Source organism: Lynx rufus, unplaced genomic scaffold (assembly GCF_022079265.1).
Source record: "Lynx rufus isolate CCGP_SWC_20201006 ecotype Redwood Valley unplaced genomic scaffold, mLynRuf1.p SCAF_18, whole genome shotgun sequence".
In the NCBI taxonomy this organism is placed as follows: Eukaryota; Metazoa; Chordata; class Mammalia; order Carnivora; family Felidae; genus Lynx; species Lynx rufus.
In genome coordinates this window covers 4,459,394-4,480,003 of record NW_025814832.1, presented here as the reverse complement: position 1 = coordinate 4,480,003, position 20,610 = coordinate 4,459,394, and the positions used below count along the sequence as shown (strand labels likewise).

At 37.6% G+C, this 20,610-nt stretch overlaps 1 protein-coding gene and 1 non-coding gene across 2 annotated transcripts in view; one reads left to right on the top strand and one right to left on the bottom strand.

Annotated features, from left to right (window-relative positions):
- TAOK1 (TAO kinase 1) overlaps window positions 1-20,610 on the top strand; it is a 144,412-nt gene that overhangs the window by 28,426 nt on the left and 95,376 nt on the right. The window lies entirely within an intron of this gene.
- LOC124513630 (U6 spliceosomal RNA) lies at window positions 264-366 on the bottom strand. Its single transcript, XR_006962463.1, has one exon. It is a non-coding gene; the product is annotated as a U6 spliceosomal RNA (small nuclear RNA).

Here is a 20,610-nt window from a genome sequence, read left to right as displayed (position 1 = left end):
AGAGAGAGAATCCAAAGCAAGCTCTGCACAGTCAGCATGGGGCCTGACATCAGGCTTGAACCCACAAACGGTGAGATCATAACCTGAGCTGAAATCAAAAGTTGGACACTCAACTGACTTAGCCACCCAGGCTTGCCTAAAATATTTTATTTTTAAGTAATCTTTACATCCAATATGGGGCTTGAATTTACAACCCCAAGATCAAGAATCACATGCTCCACCGACTGAGCCAGTCAGATGTCCCTGCAGTTTTTCCTTTTTTTAAAAATATGGAACACTTCACAAATTTACATGTCATCCTTGCATATGAACCTTACTAATCTCCGTGTCATTCTAGTTTTAGTATATGTACTGCTGAAGTCAGCAGTTTTTGGTATATCTTTTAATTTTTGATTGAGTTTAGTATGTTCTCCCCTCTTTTTTTTTTATTCTGAATTTTTTGCTTATCTTTTTTTTTTAATTTTTTTTTTCAACGTTTATTCATTTTTGGGACAGAGAGAGACAGAGCATGAATGGGGGAGGGGCAGAGAGAGAGGGAGACACAGAATCGGAAACAGGCTCCAGGCTCTGAGCCATCAGCCCAGAGCCCGACACGGGGCTCGAACTCACGGACCGCAAGATCGTGACCTGGCTGAAGTCGGACGCTTAACCGACTGCGCCACCCAGGCGCCCCGTTATCTTTTAAAGAACATTACACTTTGTCTTGATGGGCACTTGCTTGTGGATTGCCTTAATCCCTTCAGGAATGCTAATTTAGCTCTGCTGGTAAGTTATGACCCTTTTGGGGACTCTACTGAGTTCTCTAAGTCTCTAAGGATTCTCCACCATGGTTGAGTTGGAACTGAGACCATCTTCTAGCCTGTGTGACCTCTGGGAGTTTAGCTCCCCCGTAGTTGTTCTTTGCCTGGCCTTACGGAGTTTCAGGAAACCTGTGCATGTGCAGCTTTGTATTCAGCCAGAGATACTGGGAGGCATCTGCTGAACAGTTCTGAAATTCTTTCTCCAGAAAGTCTACTTTCTCTATTTCAGTTGGCTTGGACTTCCTAAACTCTGATCTGTCTTTTTTTTTTTTTTTAATAACTTTAAAATTTATTTATTTTGAGAGAGGGAGAGAGACTGTGAGCAGGGGAGGGGCAGAGAGAGGAGAGAGAGAATCCCAAGTAGGCTCCACACTGTCAGCACTGAGCCCAGTATGGGACCCGAACTCAAGAACCATGAGGTTATGACCTGTGCCAAAACCACGAGTTGAATGCTTAACCAGTCGAGCCATCCAGGTACCCCTGATATTTGTCTTCTTTGCTCAGAGACTGCTGTGCTTTTCTTGGAATCTCTTTGCCTATACTGCATTCTAGAAAGTGTTTCTAGGTAGAAAGCAGTAACCCTAGAACTTACCTTGTTTCACTTCTAGCAGAGATTGTGGTCATGTACTGCCTCTTGTGCAGTGTCTAAAAAGGCATTTTATATTTTTCCAGCTTTTCAGATCTTATGTCAGGAATATAAATCCTGTCCCAATTACTCTATCATCACTCAGAAACAGAAGTTGATCCTGAAATTGCATATACCAAGTTTCAAAACAGTTTGATTGGCTTAAATTTTGTCATAATATGAATAGCCAATATTGTGATATTCTTTTTTTTTTTTTTAAGTTTTATTTATTTAAGTAATGTCTACATCCAACATGGGGCTCGAACTCATGACCGTGAGACTAAGAGTTGTGTGCCCCTCTGATTGTGGCAGCCAGGTGTCCCTGGTGGTATTATTTTTGATTGAATTGTGTCAGCACATACTTGACGTATTTCCACTCTTTCTTTTGCCTTTTGGAAGAGTTAGTGGGGTCAGTGGAAGAATATAACTCATACAGTAGTAAGTGAATGCAGAATATGTAATAAAATAGATACAAAGTTGCATGAGGATTTTTCTACAGTATCTTATTGTGTTAGTGGAATTGATGAAGAATTTACATACAAGATAATAATTGAAGTATATTTGGAAGGGTGGATAAGATTTATAGGCAGAGATGGTGCGGATAGCATTCCAAGTGAAGAAAATAGCCCTAATATACATGATGTCATTGGTGAGAAATAAGCTCACAAATATCAATTGGACCCAAGTTGGGAGAACTCTGAAAAGTCACTCTGGAGAAGATTATAATAGTGAAAATTTGTGGGTTCATTTTAAGTTTTTGAACAGGAGGATTGAGTGATACTTTCGAGGTGCTTTAGAGATCTGAAATGAATCAAGAGTGCTGTATTCATTATGGTCTTTGTTTGCAAGCAGAAAAGTGATGGTGACTATCTTATGGAGAAATGAAAGTCATTGTAAGGCTACTAAATTGCTCATAGACTCAAAAGGAAGGCTAGAGAGCCAGTCTGGGACAGTTCTTGGGATCTTGATATCAGGAATGAATTGACATTCTAAACAGGAGGCCACCAGAATAAATTAGTGCCATCCATTTTCCCCCCAAACTTTTTTCATTTTGCTCAAGATTCCAGACTCTGAAAACAGAGAGTGGGGTTGGCTTAGCTTGGTTCATGTCCAATCATCTGTAAGAGCAGAAGTAGCATATTTATTTCTTTTGGATTTAATTTTTTTAAGTTCTCACTACACCCAGCATGGGGCTCAAACTCACAACCTCGAGATCAAGAGTCGCACATTCCACTGACTGAGCCAGCCAGGCGCTCCAGAGCTAGGCATATTTATACATAGTTTTGTCTAGGCAGAGGAGAGGTTATTTCCCAGAAGGAAATCCGTACCTTTACTAAAATGTGGGTATACATTCTGGGAGGCCCATATGACTATGGGTGTATGTCATAATGGATTAAGGGGGAAAGACGAGATTAGAATGCTTGTTTGGGAGGCTTTTTTCTCTAGACCAGACAAGAGGTGACAGAGACCTAAACAAAAGGTAGTGGCTATGTGATTGGCAGTAAGGGTTTGGAAATGAAGAACACTGTGGATGTAGAATTTTTAAAATTTAGTAACAAATGCTTCTTGCTCATTCAAATACACATGATCCTAAAAGTACCTAGGTGATTGGCAAAAAGTCAATGATGAGGTATAGTGAAAACCATGTGATAGTAGGCAAATTACTTAGCTTTTCTGAACCTCAGGTATAATTTAGGTTGATAATTATTTTAGGACAGTTGTGACAATTCAATAAAATAAGCAAAATGCCTGGAATATAACAAGATTTTCTTGTTAAGCAGAAAAACAGGGAGGATTTCTTTTGATTGTATTTGGTTGGGAAGTGCTTATATGTTGTTATAAGCTATAAGGAGGTGCTATATGTTGTTCCTTCTGAATACACAGTATTAGAATCTAATGCCTTTCTGTTTAGCGAATTTTATGCAAACAGAAAGGAAGCATTCTGGATTAGAAGTTAGTTTTAGATTTAGGGATTCCTGGGTTGCTCAGTCGGTTGAGGCTCCAACTCTTGATTTCGGCTCAGGTCATGGTCTCAGGGTTCATGGGATCGAGTCCCAAGTCAGGCTCTGTGCTGACACCACAGAGCCTGCTTGGGATTCTCTCTTTCCCTCTCTCTTTCTTCTTCCCCTGCTTGTGGGCATGCTCTCTCTCAAAATAAATAAACTTAAAAAAAAAAAAGAAATTAGTTTTAGATTTAGAGTTTTTTAAGTAAGCCTTTTATATTTATTTTATAATTTTAGACTTACAGAAAAATTATAGCTAGTGCGGTTCTCATGTACCTTTCACCCAACTTCCTCTAATGTTAACATTTTATGTAAGAGTGGTCTATTTGTCAGAATTACAAAGTTAATATTAATACTGATATGAAACTGTAAATTATTGACTTTATTCAGATTTATCCAGATTTTCCCACTGAAGTCATTTTTCCTATTCCAGGATCCAATTCAGGATATTACCATGCATTTAGTAAATTTAGATTTTTAATTCCATGTCTGTTATTAAGTGTGACCTTAGGCAACCACTGAACCCTTCAGGCCCTCCTCCATAATGTAAATATTGACTTAAAGGATATCTAATTTTAATTTTGTAGTTTTAATTTTCTGAGTCTGTTTATATCTGTCATACAGTATACTTTTTATTTTGAAAGAGATTTTAAGATCTAATCAATACACCAGATCTTGTTGACAGTAAAAAAAATTCAATTTTTATCTTGTAACTTTAGCATTAAAGGAAAACTATATATTGAGATTTGGGGAAACTCACAAGAGCTTTTTCTTCTATTTGAACAAAAAATGACAAAAAGGTAGGGTTTGTGTTTTGACTCATTTTCTCTGTAAATACTAGTTAACAGATTCTTTATTTAGTTATGTAATGATTGAAAGGAAAGTCCAAAACATTTGTATTGTTAAACTGTTCATTTTGGGAATATTAGGGAGGACACGAAGCTTAGAAATGTAACTTGAAGTAGATCTTAATATAGTAGAATTTATGATGAAGATAATTGAGAACAGATATATCCTAAATACAGTTAAACTTTGGATTGCCAATAACTTGTTCGGTGAGTGTTCTGAAAGACGAGCAAGCATTTCTAATAAATTTTAACTCAATAAACAAGCAATGTCTTGCAATTCGAGTAGTAAGTATGCAGTGCTGAATGTCACATGATCACACCTGAGCCAGTGGTTCTTCTCTCTCTCTCTCTCTCTCTCTCTCTCTCTCTCTTTCTCTCTCTCTCTGTCTCTTGCTGTGGGATCATGGGTGATTGTCTCCCATTTTTGGATGCTTGGTCTCAGGCTGCGGTGTTTGGCAGAAATCAGTGATTTTTCAGAACTTTGGAAGGTGCCCACAACTGGCACTAGTGTATTTTTTGTCACTTCACCTACGGACAGACAGTCCTTTGCATTTGCATACAGGAGTAAGCTTAGGAATGTTTGCTTCATTCTAGGTCAGGCTGCCTACACATATAGACCCTTTCCTCTACTGCCTTATTGCCAGTTACATTAAATACAGTATATAACAAGTTTATTAATACTGTACTATATGAACATCCATGCGAGTGTATACAATGGCCCCTGTGCAGAGAAAGATTCTACTGAACCAATAGATAGCAGTGATTCTGTCAGTGATAGTGAAAGTCGTCTTACACAGTAACCCTTCTCTCCCGTGCTACCTCACACCAGCCATGAAGGTTTTCAAATATAAGTGCAGGTTAATTTGTTTATTTTTCTTTATATTTTGTATTTTATTATTTTGTATTATAGTGTTGGAAATCATTTTTATATGAGTATTTTTGGGTTGTGGAATTAATCATCGGAGTTTCCATTATTTCTTATGGGGAAATTTTTTTTGATATACCTAAGTGCTTTGGATTAAAAGCATATTTCTTTTTTTTTTTTAATGTTTATTTATTTTTGAGGGAGGGAGGGAGGGAGAGAGAGACAGACAGAGTGTGAGCTGGGGAAGGGGCAGAGAGAGGGAGACACAGAATCCTAAGCAGGCTCCAGGCTCTGAGCTGTCAGCACAGAGCCCGATGTGGGGCTCGAACTCACAAGCCGTATGATCATGACCTGAGCTGAAGTAGGTCGCTTAATCTGAGCCACCCAGGTGCCCCTTAAAAGCATATTTCCAGAGTGAATTATACTCTTAAACTAAAATTTTACTGTAATCTAAGTAGTTCATTTTTTGTTGCTTATTAGTGCTTCTCAGGTTTGGGCATGATTTGAAAAATGTTAAATTGTTTATATTTTTAAGTTGTTGCCCCTTTTCACTTCCATACTAGGTTAAGGAGAATATCCTATTGGAAATAATCTTAAGACAGTTGTATTTTATCTCTTGGATTCTCCTCTTCAGAAATGTTGAACACAATGTACCAGTGGCCTTGACTTACAAATAATTGACTCTGATTCAAAAGTAGGTTCTATTAAATGACTTCATTACTTTTAAGGACCTTGAATTGTAATATTTGACTATTGTATTATTCATTTTCTTTTTTTTTTTGTATTATTCATTTTCTTAAATTTACATTTAGTAATTGTGTAAGGTCTCATTATTTATTCTAATCCAACAATTCCCAACCTTTGGTTTACCAAAAACCGTATATGAAAAATTGTAGATATATATAGGTTTGATGAAGGGCCCGGGAGTATGCATTTAAAAAAAATACTAGGCAGTTTTTATGCAGGTGGCTGTGGACTACACTTTGAAAAAACATAACTGTACATAAAGAGTTTTTATTTACTGTCACAATTCTTGTATTAAAACCATATTTTTCATTGTTTACCTGATTTCTGTATTGACTCTTACATTTCTTGAATGCCTGCTATGAGAGATGTTGTATTAGGTATATCAGATCAAAGATTAATAAGATAGCTTCTGCCTTTAAGGAACTCAGTAAGTCGTTGGGTGAGATCGGTAAACAATTCAGAGCAGTCAGATGAGTGCTAACTGGGTATAAGCAAACCTTATGGAAGCATCTCTCTCTCTCTCTCACACACACACACACACACACACACACACACACACACACACACACTTTGCCTGGAAGAATTAGGGTGGGAAAAGTTTCCCAGTGGAGATGATAACCAGAGATTGAAGAAAGTAGAGGAGTTTAGATAACATCAAAATAAAAAGCTTCTGCACAGCAAAGGAAACAATCAACAAAACTAAAAGGCAACCTACTGAATGGGAAAAGATATTTGCATATGACATATCTGATAAAGAGTATCCAAAAATGTATAAAGCACTGATACAACTCAATACCCCAAAACCAAATAATCCAATTCAAAAGTAGGTGGAAGAGGGGTGCCTGGTGGGCTCAGTTGGTAGAGCTTACAGCTCTTGATCTCGGTCATGAGTTTAAGTCCGATGTTTGGTGTAGAGCTTACAAAAAAAAAAAAAAAAAATGGGCAGAGGACATGAACAGACATTTCTCCAAAGAAGACATACAGATGGTCAACAGACACATAAAAAGATGGCTCAACATCACTTGTCATCAGGGAAATGCAAATCAGAACTACAATGAGATAGCACCTCACACCTGTCAGAATGGCTAAAATCAAAAAGACAACAAGTGTCGTCAAGGATGTGGAGGAAAAGGAACCCTAGTGCACTGTTGGTGGTAATGCAAACTGGTGCAGCAGCTGTGGAAAATAGTACACAGTTTTCTCAAAGAGTTAAAAATAGGGGTGCCTGACTGGCTCAGTTGGAAGAGCACATGACTCATGATCTCGGGGTCGTGAATTCAAGCCCCATATTGGGCATAGAGATTACTTAAATAAAGCTTAAAAAAAAAAAGTTAGAAGTGCCCTATGATCCAGTAATCGCACTACTGGATATTTGCCCCCAAAACGCAAAAGCACTAATTCAGACTAATGCACCCCTAGGTTTATTGCAGCATTATTTATATATTTATTTAAAAAAAAAAGTTTATATATTTTGAGAGAGCAAGCACGGGTAAGGGAGGGACAGAGAGGACAGAGTGAGAATCCCAAGCCGACTTTGTACTGTCAGCACAGAGTCTGATGCAGGGCTTGAACTCACAATCTGTGAGGCCATGACCTGAGTCAAAGTCAGGTGCTTAACTGACTAATGCTGCCCCTATTGCAGCATTATTTGTAATAGCTAAATTATGGAAGCAGCTTATGTGTTCATTGATAGATGAATAGATAAAAAAGAGGTGGTATATATATACAATGGAATATTATTCAGCAGTGAAAAGGAATGAAATCTTGCCATTTGCAACAACATGGTTGGAGCTAGAGAGTATAACGCTAAGTGAAATAAGTCAGAGAAAGACAAATAACATGATTTCATTCATATGTGAAATTTAAGGAACAAAATAAGCAAAGGAAAAAAAAGTAGAGACACAAACCAAGAGACAGACTTTTTAAAAAATTTTTTTTAATGTTTTTATTTTATTTTGAGAGACAGTGTGAGCGGGGAAGGGGCAGAGAGAGAGGGAGACACAGAATTAAAAATTTTAAGTAAATAAAAATAGTAAGAAAAAAAAGGGGGCACCTGGGTGGCTCAGTTGGTTTAAGTGTCTGACTCTTGATTTCAGCTCAGGTCATGATCTCATGGTTCCTGGGATTAAGCTCTGAGTCAGGCTCTATGCTGACAGCATGGAGCCTGCTTGGGATTCTCTCTCCCTTTCTCTCTGCCCCTCTCCCATACATATGTGTTCTCTTTCTCAAAATAAATAAACATTAAAAAAAAAGTAGAGGAATTTGGCATGAAATGCTTACTGGTTATGAGCACTATGTTCTCCACACAAAATTCATTTAACCCTCACAAAATGACATAGGTATTACCATTTCCCCTGTTGTAGAGTTGTGAAAAATTTGAGGTCAGAGAAATTAAGTTGCTTGCCCAATAAGTTAACTGCCAAGAGTTGGTATGTTGGCAGATCCAGTTTTGGGATTTAGATATTATAATTCTAGAACCTGTGTTTTTAGTTACTGTGTGTTCAAGGCTCTGTGATAAAAGGAGCATGGCAATAAACTGAGAGGTCTGTGTCATCAGAGCACAGGAAGTAGGAGTTGAGACTAACGAGGTAGGGTGGGACCAGATAATGTAATTCCTTTAATGTTAATGATTTTTGTTCCAACTGAAATACAATGTAAAGGGATCGAACACTTAAGTAGAGGGAATGACATAATCAGATTTGCATTTTGAAAGGTCATTCTAGTTGTAGTAGACCAAATGGATTGGAGAAGGGCCACGAGTGGATGCCATGGCACTATTTAGGAAGTTGTTATAGTAAGGCAGCCCAAATGAGATAAAGTAGTAGCCTAGGTGGAATAAGGAGGAAATTGTGGAGATGTAGGAAAGTGGGTCAATTTGAGAAAGATTTAGGAGGACAGATCTACAAAATGTGATGATGGATTAGGTTATGGGTGAAGGAAAGGGAGTTGTTGAAAAATAACTCTTAGGTTTCTGAACTGCTGAATTGAATATATTAGGTTGGCTCACTGTTTTATATAGTCACAGAATGATTAGTTTGAGTGATTAGACTATGTTGAGTTAGAAGTGCCTTTGAAATATTAAAGTAGAGATGTCAAATACATAGCATTATAGTACCTTTGAACTTTCTGTATAGTAAATAAATGAGGTGTCCGTTATTTTGTCCCTGATAGCATAGCTGATTGGTACTTTTTCAGGGCTTTATCATAGTTGTTATCTCTTGAATCACTGGTAATAAAAAAGAATGTAAATAGAGTTTGGCTGTCAGTAGAGCTAATAAAAGAATGTGAAAAGATTCTTCAATCTAGAAAGCAATTAAGACAAGTATGTTAGGACAGTTCTCCTTTGGATAATGGCAGAACTAAGAATATACCCTGATAAGAGACGAGGGAAAAAGAGGGCCAAAAAAGGCTAATCTAAATCTAAAATGACAATTTAAGAGCAATCTAGTTTGAATATTGAAGTTACATATTTCCTTCCTTTTGTTAATAACGGAATTATTCTTGACTTACCTAAACTACAATTACCCAAGTTACTGTAGATGTACAGTGGGAATAGTTATACCAGAAGCGAAATGTTTTTTTTCTTCATTTCTCCATCATAGTCATTTGATGCTGTGCTGATAAATCAGCATAGCATTACTTTATACATTCAGGCATATTGTATATTTTAACTATTTACTTTAAATTTTCTTGAAAAACAGAAGAGGTCTGACTAATATTTCTTTAAGTTAAAGCTATTCTCAGATTATTAGATTTTGTTTATTGAGTTTAGAGCAGTAGTTTCCCTTTATCAGAAAATATTGCCACTCTTAAAAGTATTGTGATACTGGACAAGACTAAGCTTTTGATGAAGATTTTATATCTTGTAGGTATTGTAATGTTGGTTTCTGTGTTACTAATATTTTATTTATTTTTGTAAGTTGTTTTTTTTTTTTAAGATTTTTCTTTCTAAGTAATCCCTATACCTAAAGTGGGGTCAGACTTAACAACCCTGAGATCAAGAGTTGCATGTTTCACCAGCTGAGCCAGCTAGCCATGTGCTGTTTTACTGTTATTTTAAAGTTCTCTGGAAAAAATAGTTTTAAAGGTAATTCATATATAGATATAGAATATTTGGAAGATAAAAGCCATCACTGAATTTACCACCTAGAGATATCACTGTTTTGGTGTATTTCCTTTACTGTTACTTCTCTGTATTTATTTTTATTTTTTTATTGTTAAAAAAATTTTTTTTTGTTAACGTCTGTTCATTTTTGAGAGAGAGAGTGTAAGCAGGGGAGGGGCAGAGAGAGAGGGAGACACAGAACTCAAAGCAGGCTCCAGACTCCACACTGTCAGCACAGAGACAGATGTGGCTCTCAGACTCAAGATCTGTGAGATCATGACCTGAGCTGAAGTAGGACCCTTAACTGACTGAGCCACACAGGTGCCGCTACTTCTCTGTATTTTTAATGTACAGACCATGTAGAGTGTAGTAGTTAAGAATGGAAAGATTCTAGAATTAAATCCCATAGGTTCAGATTTCTGTCCCACCACTTATTAGCTATGTGATTTTAGCAAATTTATTTCTCTGAATCTTGAGTTTCAAAATTTGTAATATGAGGATATAAAAGTAAATACTACTGTTTGCTGTGTGCCAGTTGCTTTACTAAGTGAAAAATCTGAATCTTCATAACATCTCTATTTAAGAGCCACTTAATAGTGCCTTTATAGGGCGTCTGGGTGGGTCAGTCAACGACTTCAGCTCAGGTCATGATCTCAGGGTTCATGGATACGTGCCCTGAGTCAGGCTCTGTGCTGACAGCTCAGAGCCAAGAGCCTGCTTCAGATTGTGTCTCCCTTGCTCTCTGCCCCTCTCCTGCTTGCTGTCTCTGTCCCTCTCTCAAAAATAAACAAATGCCTATAAGAGGATAAATTAAATAATGGATGTAATGTACTTAATATAGTGCTTAGATAAGAGACTCTTAAAAACTGAGAACAAACTGAAGGTTGATGGGAGGTGGGAGGGAGGGGAGGGGAGGTGATGGGCATTGAAGAGATATTTTGGGATGAGCACTGGGTGTTGTATGGAAACCAATTTGACAATAAATTTCATATATTAAGAAAAAAATAAAGAATGTTAACCCCCCCCCCAATAAATAAAAATAAAAATAGTTCCTCCAGTGTGTATATCTTTGACAAGAAAAAAAAATATATAGTACTTAGGACATAATGTCACTTATGTATATTTTGAAAATTGCATTGTACAGTTTATTAAAGCTTTTATTGTGGCCACCTTCTCATGCCATTAATACTCCTTGAATGAAACTGGAATTTTTAAAATGGCTTACAGAAATTCATCAAATGGATTCATTTACTCATTTCTCTAGCAATAGACCTTTAGATTGTTTCTAGCTGTTTAGCTCTTAATGCTATTATGAACATATTTGTTATGATCTTTTTTTAGTTTCCAGAGGTAGAGTTGAATTAAAGGGCGGGAGTATATTTTTATATTGATATCTAGCCCTGCATTGCTTTCCTGAAATGCAGATTGGTGTACATTCTTTTTTCATGTTGTTTATTTTTTTTTCTTTTTTTTTTTCTTTTTTTTTTCATGTTGTTTAGTTATTAGCTTTTCTTTCTTCCTCTATTTTTTTTTTTTTGAGAGAGTGTGCGTGGAGGAGGGGCAAAAGGAGAGGGAGAAAGAGAATCTTTCTGAAAATTATTTATTTATTTATTTTTTATGTTTATTTTTGAGAGAGAGAGAGAGAGACAGAGCATGAGCAGGTGAGGGGCAGAGAGAGAGGGAGACACAGAATCTGAAGCAGGCTCCAGTCTCCAAACTCCAGGCTGTCAGGCAAAGAGCCCGACTTGGGGCTTGAACTCCTGAACCATGAGATCATGACCTGAGCCAAAGCCAAGAAATCAGACCAACCGATTGAGCCACCCAGGCGCCCCGGGAGAAAGAGAATCTTAAACAGGCTCCATGCCCACTCAATGCCGAATCCTTTGGAACTGTTTGCGCTGGGCTTAATCCCACAACTGTGAGATCATGACCTGAGCCGAATACAAGAATAGGCCACTTAACTGACTCAACCACCCAGGCACCCCTAAGATTGTAAGTAATATCTACACCCACCCTGTGGCTCATACTTCCAACCCTGAGATCAGCAGTGGCATGCTCCACTGCCTGAGCCAGCCAATTGTCCCTGGAGTATAAAGTCTTTGTTGGGCTTATCACCCTGAGCTCCATAGAGGTGGGCCGCAGCTTTAAGCACAGAACTGTCATTTTTACCTCCTGTGCTTTTCAGATCCTCCAGAGTGGGCAGCTCTGGTATGATAGTGGTAGTCTGCATCCCTAGGAGGCGCCCCAGCTGCGTTGCCCCCATCTCCTAACTTTTTTATTTTGAGAAATATAAGATAGATTGGAAAGTTGCTAGAATTGTGCAGTGAATACCCAATGTACTCCTTATGAACATTCACCAGTTGTTAACGTATATAACTATTTTCACCAGTTGTTAACGTATATAACTATTGCTATATTACATAGATACTGACTTGATTCCCCTGAACTATTTGAGTTCATTGCAGACGTGATTGTAAATACTTACGCATTTATTGCATAAGAACAAGGTCATTGTCTCACTAAACACAATAAAAGTGCCACAGTCAGGAATTTTAACAGTACAGTACTCTTATCAAATATACAGCCCATATTCAGGTTTTTCTAGTTTGTCACAATGATGTCTTTTAAGGATGGATTTTTCCCCCCAATTGAGGACCTACATTGCATTTATTTGTCATATGTCTTTGGTTTTCTTTAACTTCTGGAACATTTCCCTGGTCTTTTTGGTCTTTCATGATATTTTGAAGAATGCAGGTTAGTTTTTCAACTAATTTCCATTTTGACAGATTATCATCTTTGTGAGATTTTAAAATTTGTTAATATGGAATTGTAGATATCTAAATAGTTTGGTAGTCTTTTTTCTTCCCTCCAAATCTTTGACCCAGTAATTTTTTATAAGAATGTTTTTCAGGGGTGCCTGGGGGCTCAGTCAGTTGAGCATCTGCCTCTTGATTTCAATTCAGGTCATGATCCCAGGGTTGTGAGATCGAGCCCCGCGTCTCCCCATCTCCCCTGTGCACACTCTGTCTCTGCCTCAAAAAAAAAAAAAAAAAAAAAGAATGGTTTTCAGTGTATGCAAGAAATTTTGAAAAATCTAAATGAAAATAAATCTCCTTTGCAAAGTTGTAACACTTGTAGATTTTGAGTTATACTAAAACTTAAATTTCTGCATCATTCCTACCTGGCAAGTTTCTAGCACTTTGAAGAATCATTGAAATTCTAATGTTTTTTATTTGCATTGTAAAAATTCTTACAAACTGCATTCGTTGAAAGAACTAACTAAAAATGAAGAAAGCAAAATGAAGAAAATAAGTGTATACGTTCTAGGACTCATATGTAATAGCTGTCAACATTTTAGTCTATACGCTTCCAGTCTTTAGGGAATCAAAGTGTATGTGTGAGAGACATTAAAAGAATTTTGTATCAGGGTGTCTGGCTGGCTCAGTTGGTAGATCACGCAACTCTTGATCCTGGGCTTGTAAATTCAGCTCCCACATTGAATGTAGAGATTACTTAAAAATAAAATCTTGGGGCGCCTGGGTGGCACAGTCGGTTAAGCGTCCGACTTCAGCCAGGTCACGATCTCGCGGTCCGTGAGTTCGAGCCCTGGGCTGATGGCTCAGAGCCTGGAGCCTGTTTCCGATTCTGTGTCTCCCTCTCTCTCTGCCCCTCCCCCGTTCATGCTCTGTCTCTCTCTGTCCCAAAAATAAATAAACGTTGAAAAAAAAAATTAAAAAAAAAAAATTTAAATCTTAAAAAAATTTTTTTTTTGTATTGTAACACGGTGCTGTAATTTGCTTTGCCCTTCCTTACTAGTGGTTGCATTATTAATGAAAGAATGGACAAGTAGAAGTGTTATATGATCTTATTAATGGGAAATAACTGGAAAGAGCGGCTCTTATCAGTCAGCATTTAGATTCTTCCTAAGTACTGTAAATAATTCTTAATGGTTGTATCATACAGTTGTTTTTCTAGTTCTCAGAATATCTGTTGATTGGGGATGAGGGGACATTAGAGAGGTGAGTGCTTGTGGAATTGCAAATTATGAAAATCTTAAACTTTATTTGGAACTAAGTTTCATGTAAGTGCTATGGCCAGAAAATGAATTTCTTACCTTAATTTTTTTTCAAAATTTTTTTTAACGTTTATTTATTTATTTTTGAGACAGAGAGAGGCAGAGCATGAACGGGGGAGGGGCAGAGAGAGGGAGACACAGAATCCGAAACAGGCTCCAGGCTCTGAGCTGTCAGCACAGAGCCCGATGCAGGGCTCAAACTCACAGACTGCGAGATCATGACCTGAGCTGAAGTCGGAAGCACAACCAACTGAACCACCCAGGTGTCCCTCTTACCTTAATTTTTAACATTTGTTTTTAAATAGGTAAAACATTCACCATTCAAAAAATACAAAATAGTGAAAAGTCTTCCTCTCATTTTTGTGTCTCAGGCTTTTGAGTCTCTTCCTTACATTGGCCACCAATGTTACCAGTTTCCAAGTATCTTTCCGGAGATAGTTTTTGTATGTACAAGAAAATTTGTATATGTCACAAGATACATTTGAAATGATTTGATTATTTTAGTCTAATTTCCTTTAATAGTACTAACATTTATGCAGCATTACCTCAGAGATATTGTGGGCTTGGTTTGGATCACCACAGTGAAATGAGTATTGAAATCAAATGAGTCAAATGAATTTTTTGGCTTCCCTGTGCATATAAAAATATACTTAACTATTTTGTAGTCTACTACATATTGCAATAGCATTATGTCTTAAAAATGTACATACCTTAATTAAAAAATACCTTGTTGCTAAAAAATGCTAACCACTATTTGACCTTTCAGTAAATTGTAATCTTTTTGCTAGTCGAGGATCTTGCCTCTATGTAGATGACTGCTGATTGATCAGGGTGGTGGTTGCTGAAGGTTAGGGGGACTGTGACATTTTCTTAAAATAAGACAACAATGAAGTTTGCCACGTTGATGGACTCTTCCTTTCATAAACATTTCTCTGTTGTATGCAGTACTGTTTGATAGCATTGTACCCAGAGTAGAAATTTTTCAAAACTAATTTTTCAAAACTCTAAAGTCAGTCTTGTCAAAAGTCTAAAGTCTTGTCAAACCCTGCTACTCCTTTTTCAGAGAAATCTGTGGAAAATTTTAAATCCTTTGTTGTCATTTCAACAGTCTTCTTAGCATCTTCCATAGGAGTAGATTCCATCTCAAGAACTACTTTCTTTGCTCAGCCATAAGAAAGGAACTCCTCAACCATTAAAATTTTATCATGTGATTGTAGCAACTTAATTATATCTTTAGGCTCCACTTCAAAATTTAAATCTCTTGCTATTTTCATCACATCTGCCATTACTTCCTTCTCTGAAGCCTTGAACACCTCAAAGTCGTTCATGAGGATTGAAATCTACTTCTTCCAGTCTCCTGTTAATGTTGATATTTTGACTTCTTCCCATGAATCGTAAATGTTGTTAATGGCATCTACAATGATGAATCCTTTTCAGAAAGTTTTGTTTACTTTGCCTAGATCCATCAGGCACTGTCCATGGCAGTTATAGCTTTACAAATTGTATATTTATTTATTAAAGATTTTATTTATTTTATTAAACAAATTTTTTTTAATGTTTTATTTATTATTGAGAGACAGATATAGAGCATGAGCATGGGAGGGGCAGAGAGAGGTGGAGACACAGAATCCAAAGCAGGCTCCAGGCTCCGAGCTTTCAGCACAGAGCCCAACACGGGGCTCGAACTCACGAACTGTGAGATCATGACCTGGGCCAAAGTCAGTCACCCAACCAATTAAGCCACCCAGGTGCCCCTATTTATTTTTTTAAGTTCATTTATTTATTTTGAGAGAAAGTGTGAGCAGGGCAGGGGCAGAGAGAGAAGGAGAGAGAATCCCAAGCAGGCTCTGCACCACCAGAGCAGAGCCTGGTCCGGGGCTCGAACTCACTTGCCATGAGATCATACCTGAGCGGAGATCAAGAGTCAGATGCTTAGGAGCGCCTGGGTGTTTCAATCAGTTAAGCGTCCAACCTCGGCTCAGGTCATGATGTCATGGTTTGTGAGTTTGAGCCCTGCATTGGGCTCTGTGTTGACAGTGTGAAGCCTGGAGTCTGCTTTAGATTCTGTGTCTCCCTGTCTCTGCCACTTCTCTGCTCATGCTGTATCTCTCCATCTCTCAAAAATAAACAAACGTTTTTTAAAAATCAAAAACAAAAAGACGCTTAACCTACTGAGTCACCCAGGCATCCCTAAAGATTTAATTTTTATTTTTTTAATTTTTGTTTTTTAATTAAAAAAACCATTTTTTAAAAGTTTTTTATTTGAGAGAGAGAGAGAGCACAAGCAGGATAGGGGCAGAGAGAGAAGGAGAAAGAGAATCCCAAGCAGGCTCCACACCATCACCACAGAGCCCCATGTGGGGCTTGGACTCAGGACTGTGAGATCATGACCTGATCCAAATCAAGAGTCAGATGCTTAACCACCTGAGCCACCCAGGTGCCCCAAATTTTTATTTTTAATCCAGCGTGGGGCTAAAACCTGCAGACCCTTGATCAAGAGTCACATACTTCGCTGACTGAGCCATCCATGCACCCCTCAAATTGTATTTTCAAATCTAAGACTCAAAAGTTGAAATTACCTTTTGGTCCATGGGGCTGCAGAATGGATGTTGTATTAGCAGATATGAAAACAACATTAATCTCATTGTACATCTCCATGTACTTGGGTGACCAGATGCATTGTCAATGAGCAGTAATATTTGAAAGGAATCTTTTTTTTTCCCCCTTTGAGCAATAGATCTCAACAATGTGCTAAAAGTACTCAGTAAATCATGTTGTAAACAGATGTGCTGTCATCCAGGCTTTGTTCCATTTATAGATGACAGGCAGAGTAGGTTTAGCATACTTCTTAAAGGCATTAGGATTTTCAGAACAGTCCATGAGCATTGCCTCAACTTATAGTCACCAGCTTCAACAGTCCCTAAACAAGAAAGTTAGCCTGCCCTTTGAAGCTTTGAGGCCAGGCATTGACTTCTCCTAAGTATGAAAGTCCTAGAAGACATTATCTTCCAATATAAGACTGTTTACTTGACACTGAAAATCTGTTGTTTTTAGTGTAGCCACCTTTATTAATTATCTTAGCTAGATCTTCTGAATAACTTGCTGCAGCTTCTACATCAGCAGTTGCTGCTTCACCTTGTACTTTTATGTTATGGAGATGGCTTCTTTCCTTAAACATCATGAACCAACCTCTGCTTGTTTCAAACTTGTCTTCGGCAGCCGCCTCAACTCTCAGACTCCACAATTGAAGAGAGGTAGGGTCTTGCTCTGGATTAGACTTTTGCTTAAGGGGATGTTGTTGCTGGTTTGATCTTCTATCCAAACCACTAAAACTTTCTCCATGTCAGGTTAATATCCAAAATATATAAAGAATTTATACAACTCAACACAAAAAATCCCAAATAATCTGATTTAAAATGGGCAGAGGAACTGAATAGACATTTTTCCAAGGAAGGCATGCGTACTCATGCCAATAGACACGTGAAAAGATGCTCAACATCACTTATCATCAGGGAAATGCAAATCAAAATTATAATGAGATATCACCTCACACCTGTCAGAATGGCTAGCATCAAAAAGACAAGAAATTGGGGCACCTGGCTGGCTCAGTTGGTGGAGCATATGACCTTTGATCTCCGGGTTGTAAGTTTGAGCCCCACGCTGGGTGTAGAGATGACTAAAAATTAAAAAAAAAAATGAAAAAAGGCAAGAAATAACGAGCGTTGGTGAGGATGTGGAGAAAAAGGAAGTCTTGTGCAGTTGGTGGGAATGTAAACTGGTACAACCACTGTGGAAAACAGTGTGGAGGTTCCTAAAAAAATTAAAACTAGAAATACCATATGATCCAGTAATTCCACTACTGGGTATTTACCCAGAGGAAATGAAAACACTAATTTGAAAAGATATATGCACCCCTATGATTATTACAGCGTTATTTACAATAGCCAAGATATGAAAGCAATCCAGGTGTCTGTTGATAGATGCATGGATAAAGAAGATTCGGTATACAATAGGATATTACTCAGCCTCAAAAAAGAGTAAGAGCTTGTTCTTTGTGACATCATAGGTGGACCTAGAAGGTATAATGCTATGTGAAATAAGAGAAAGACAAATACCATATGATTTAACTTGTATGTGGAATCTAAAACATAAAACAAATGAATAGATAAGTAAACACAAAGCAGAAACAAGCCCATAAATACAGAGAACAAACTGGCGGTTGCCAGAGGGAGGGGGTGATAGGTTAGACAAAATGGGTGAACCAGAGTGGGAGATACAGGCTTCGAATTATGGAATGAGTAAGTCATAGGGATCAAGGATGTTACATAGAGGATACAGTCAGTGGTGTTGTAATAATGTTCTTTGGTGACAGATGGTAGCTACACTTGTGGTAAGTATAGATTAATGTATAGACTTGTTGAATCACTATGTTGTACACCTGAAACTTGTGTAATGTATGTTAACTGTACTTAAAAAAAAAAAAGAGCAAAAATAGTATACAAAAAAACCCAAACCACCTTTCTTCATATCAGCAATAAAGCAGTTTCTCTTTCTTATCATTCATGTGTTCACTGGAGTAACAATTTCCTTCAAGAACTTTTCCTTTGCTCTTATAACTTGGCTGTTTGACACAAGGTCTCACTGTTAACATTTCTTTCAACATGCCTTCCTCACTAAACTTAATGATTTCCAGCTTTTGATTTAAAGTCAGAGAAGTGTAATTTTTTCACTTGAACACTTAGAGGCCCATTGTAGGGTTATTAACAATCACACCCAGGTAATCTATGCAAGGATACATAGAAATAGGTGTACTTGGGAGACTTAGTTTTTCTTGTCAATTCTTTCTACCTTTCAAAATTTTTGTTCCCCAAATACATATATTCCTTTTTTTTTTTAATTTTTAAAGAGAGATAATGTTATGTTCTTTTCAAGAAGGTCCTTAGTTATGCAACCTTATCAGTTACCATTTCATTTTATGTATGTGTTCATGTTCCAATTAGACTGAGTAAGGGGGCAATTTTTCTCTCTCTAAAGGGATTGAATGTTTGACTGAGTTGGCTGTTTTCTAAGCCTGAGCCCTCTGATTAACAGATGTAGGGAAAAGGGCTTTATGGTATTGAAGCAGTTGCTTAAGACCAACAATGTCCTTTTTGTGAAAATCTGAAGGTTCTTAAAAGATGGAATAGCATGACATCATCACTGTTCATCCAAGGAGCATTCCTCAAGTAATACTGAATATGCTTTGATTATCAGTACCCTTCCCCCATCTTCTTTCTCTTGCTTTGACTGATGTTATTGTCAGCTATTTGACTATATTTTACAAATGTGGAACAGTTACTTAATTCTCAAAATCCTAATTTGGTCTGAGATTTTAAAATAAATTATATTGGATTTTTTATTCTAGTTTAATCAGCTTTCTTAGATGTATGTTTTAGGATTAACAAACTGGTACCACCTACAAAAATTGTTTGTCTTTTACATTCAACCCTAAATAATCTAATAAATGATAGGCTTCCTTGGCCTATTTTTGTAGAACCAGGCACAAATTAGATCTCAATTGCTGTTTATAAGACTGTTAGTTTCATTTTACTGTTCTCTTTTAGTAAGAAGGATATCAGTTACTCTAACGATATTTATCCTCTGAGAATAGATATTTAAAAAATATAACCTAACAGCCTGTCTTTTTTTAAAGTGTATTTATTTTGAGAGCGAGAGAGAGCGAGAGAGCAGAAGGGGGTAGGGGCAGAGAGAGAGGGGGAGAGAGAGAATCCCAAGCAGGTACCGCAGTGTCAGCACAGAACCTGGTGCTGGGCCCGAACTCACAAACTGTAAGATCATGATCTGAGATGAAACCAAGAGTGGAATACTTTTAACCAACTGAGCCACGGAGGCGCCCCTGGTTTTTTTGTTTGTTTGTTTTGTTTTTTATTTAATTAAAAAAATTTATTTTAAATATTTATTTATTTTTTTTTTTTTAATTTTTTTTTTCAACGTTTATTTATTTTTGGGACAGAGAGAGACAGAGCATGAACGGGGGAGGGGCAGAGAGAGAGGGAGACACAGAATCGGAAACAGGCTCCAGGCTCTGAGCCATCAGCACAGAGCCCGACGCGGGGCTCGAACTCACGGACCGCGAGATCGTGACCTGGCTGAAGTCGGACGCTTAACCGACTGCGCCACCCAGGCGCCCCTAAATATTTATTTTTGAGACAATGCTAGAGACAGTGTAAGCAGCGGAGGGTCAGGCAGAGGGAGACACAGAATCTGAAGTGGGCTCCAGGCTCTGAGCTGTCAGCCCAGAGCCCGACACAGGGCTGGAACTCACAAACCATGAGATCATGACCTGAGCCGAAGTCTGATGCTTAACCGACTGAGCCACTCAGGTGCGCCCCACCCCCCGCCTTTTTTTAAAAGAAGATTGCATGTACAGTTTAATAATACCTTTAAGAACTTATTGTAGATATTTATATCTTTTAAGCCTGACTTGTAGTTTATCTAGCTATATTAGTCCTCTATGTTAGTTATTCATGTGCCTAATATTC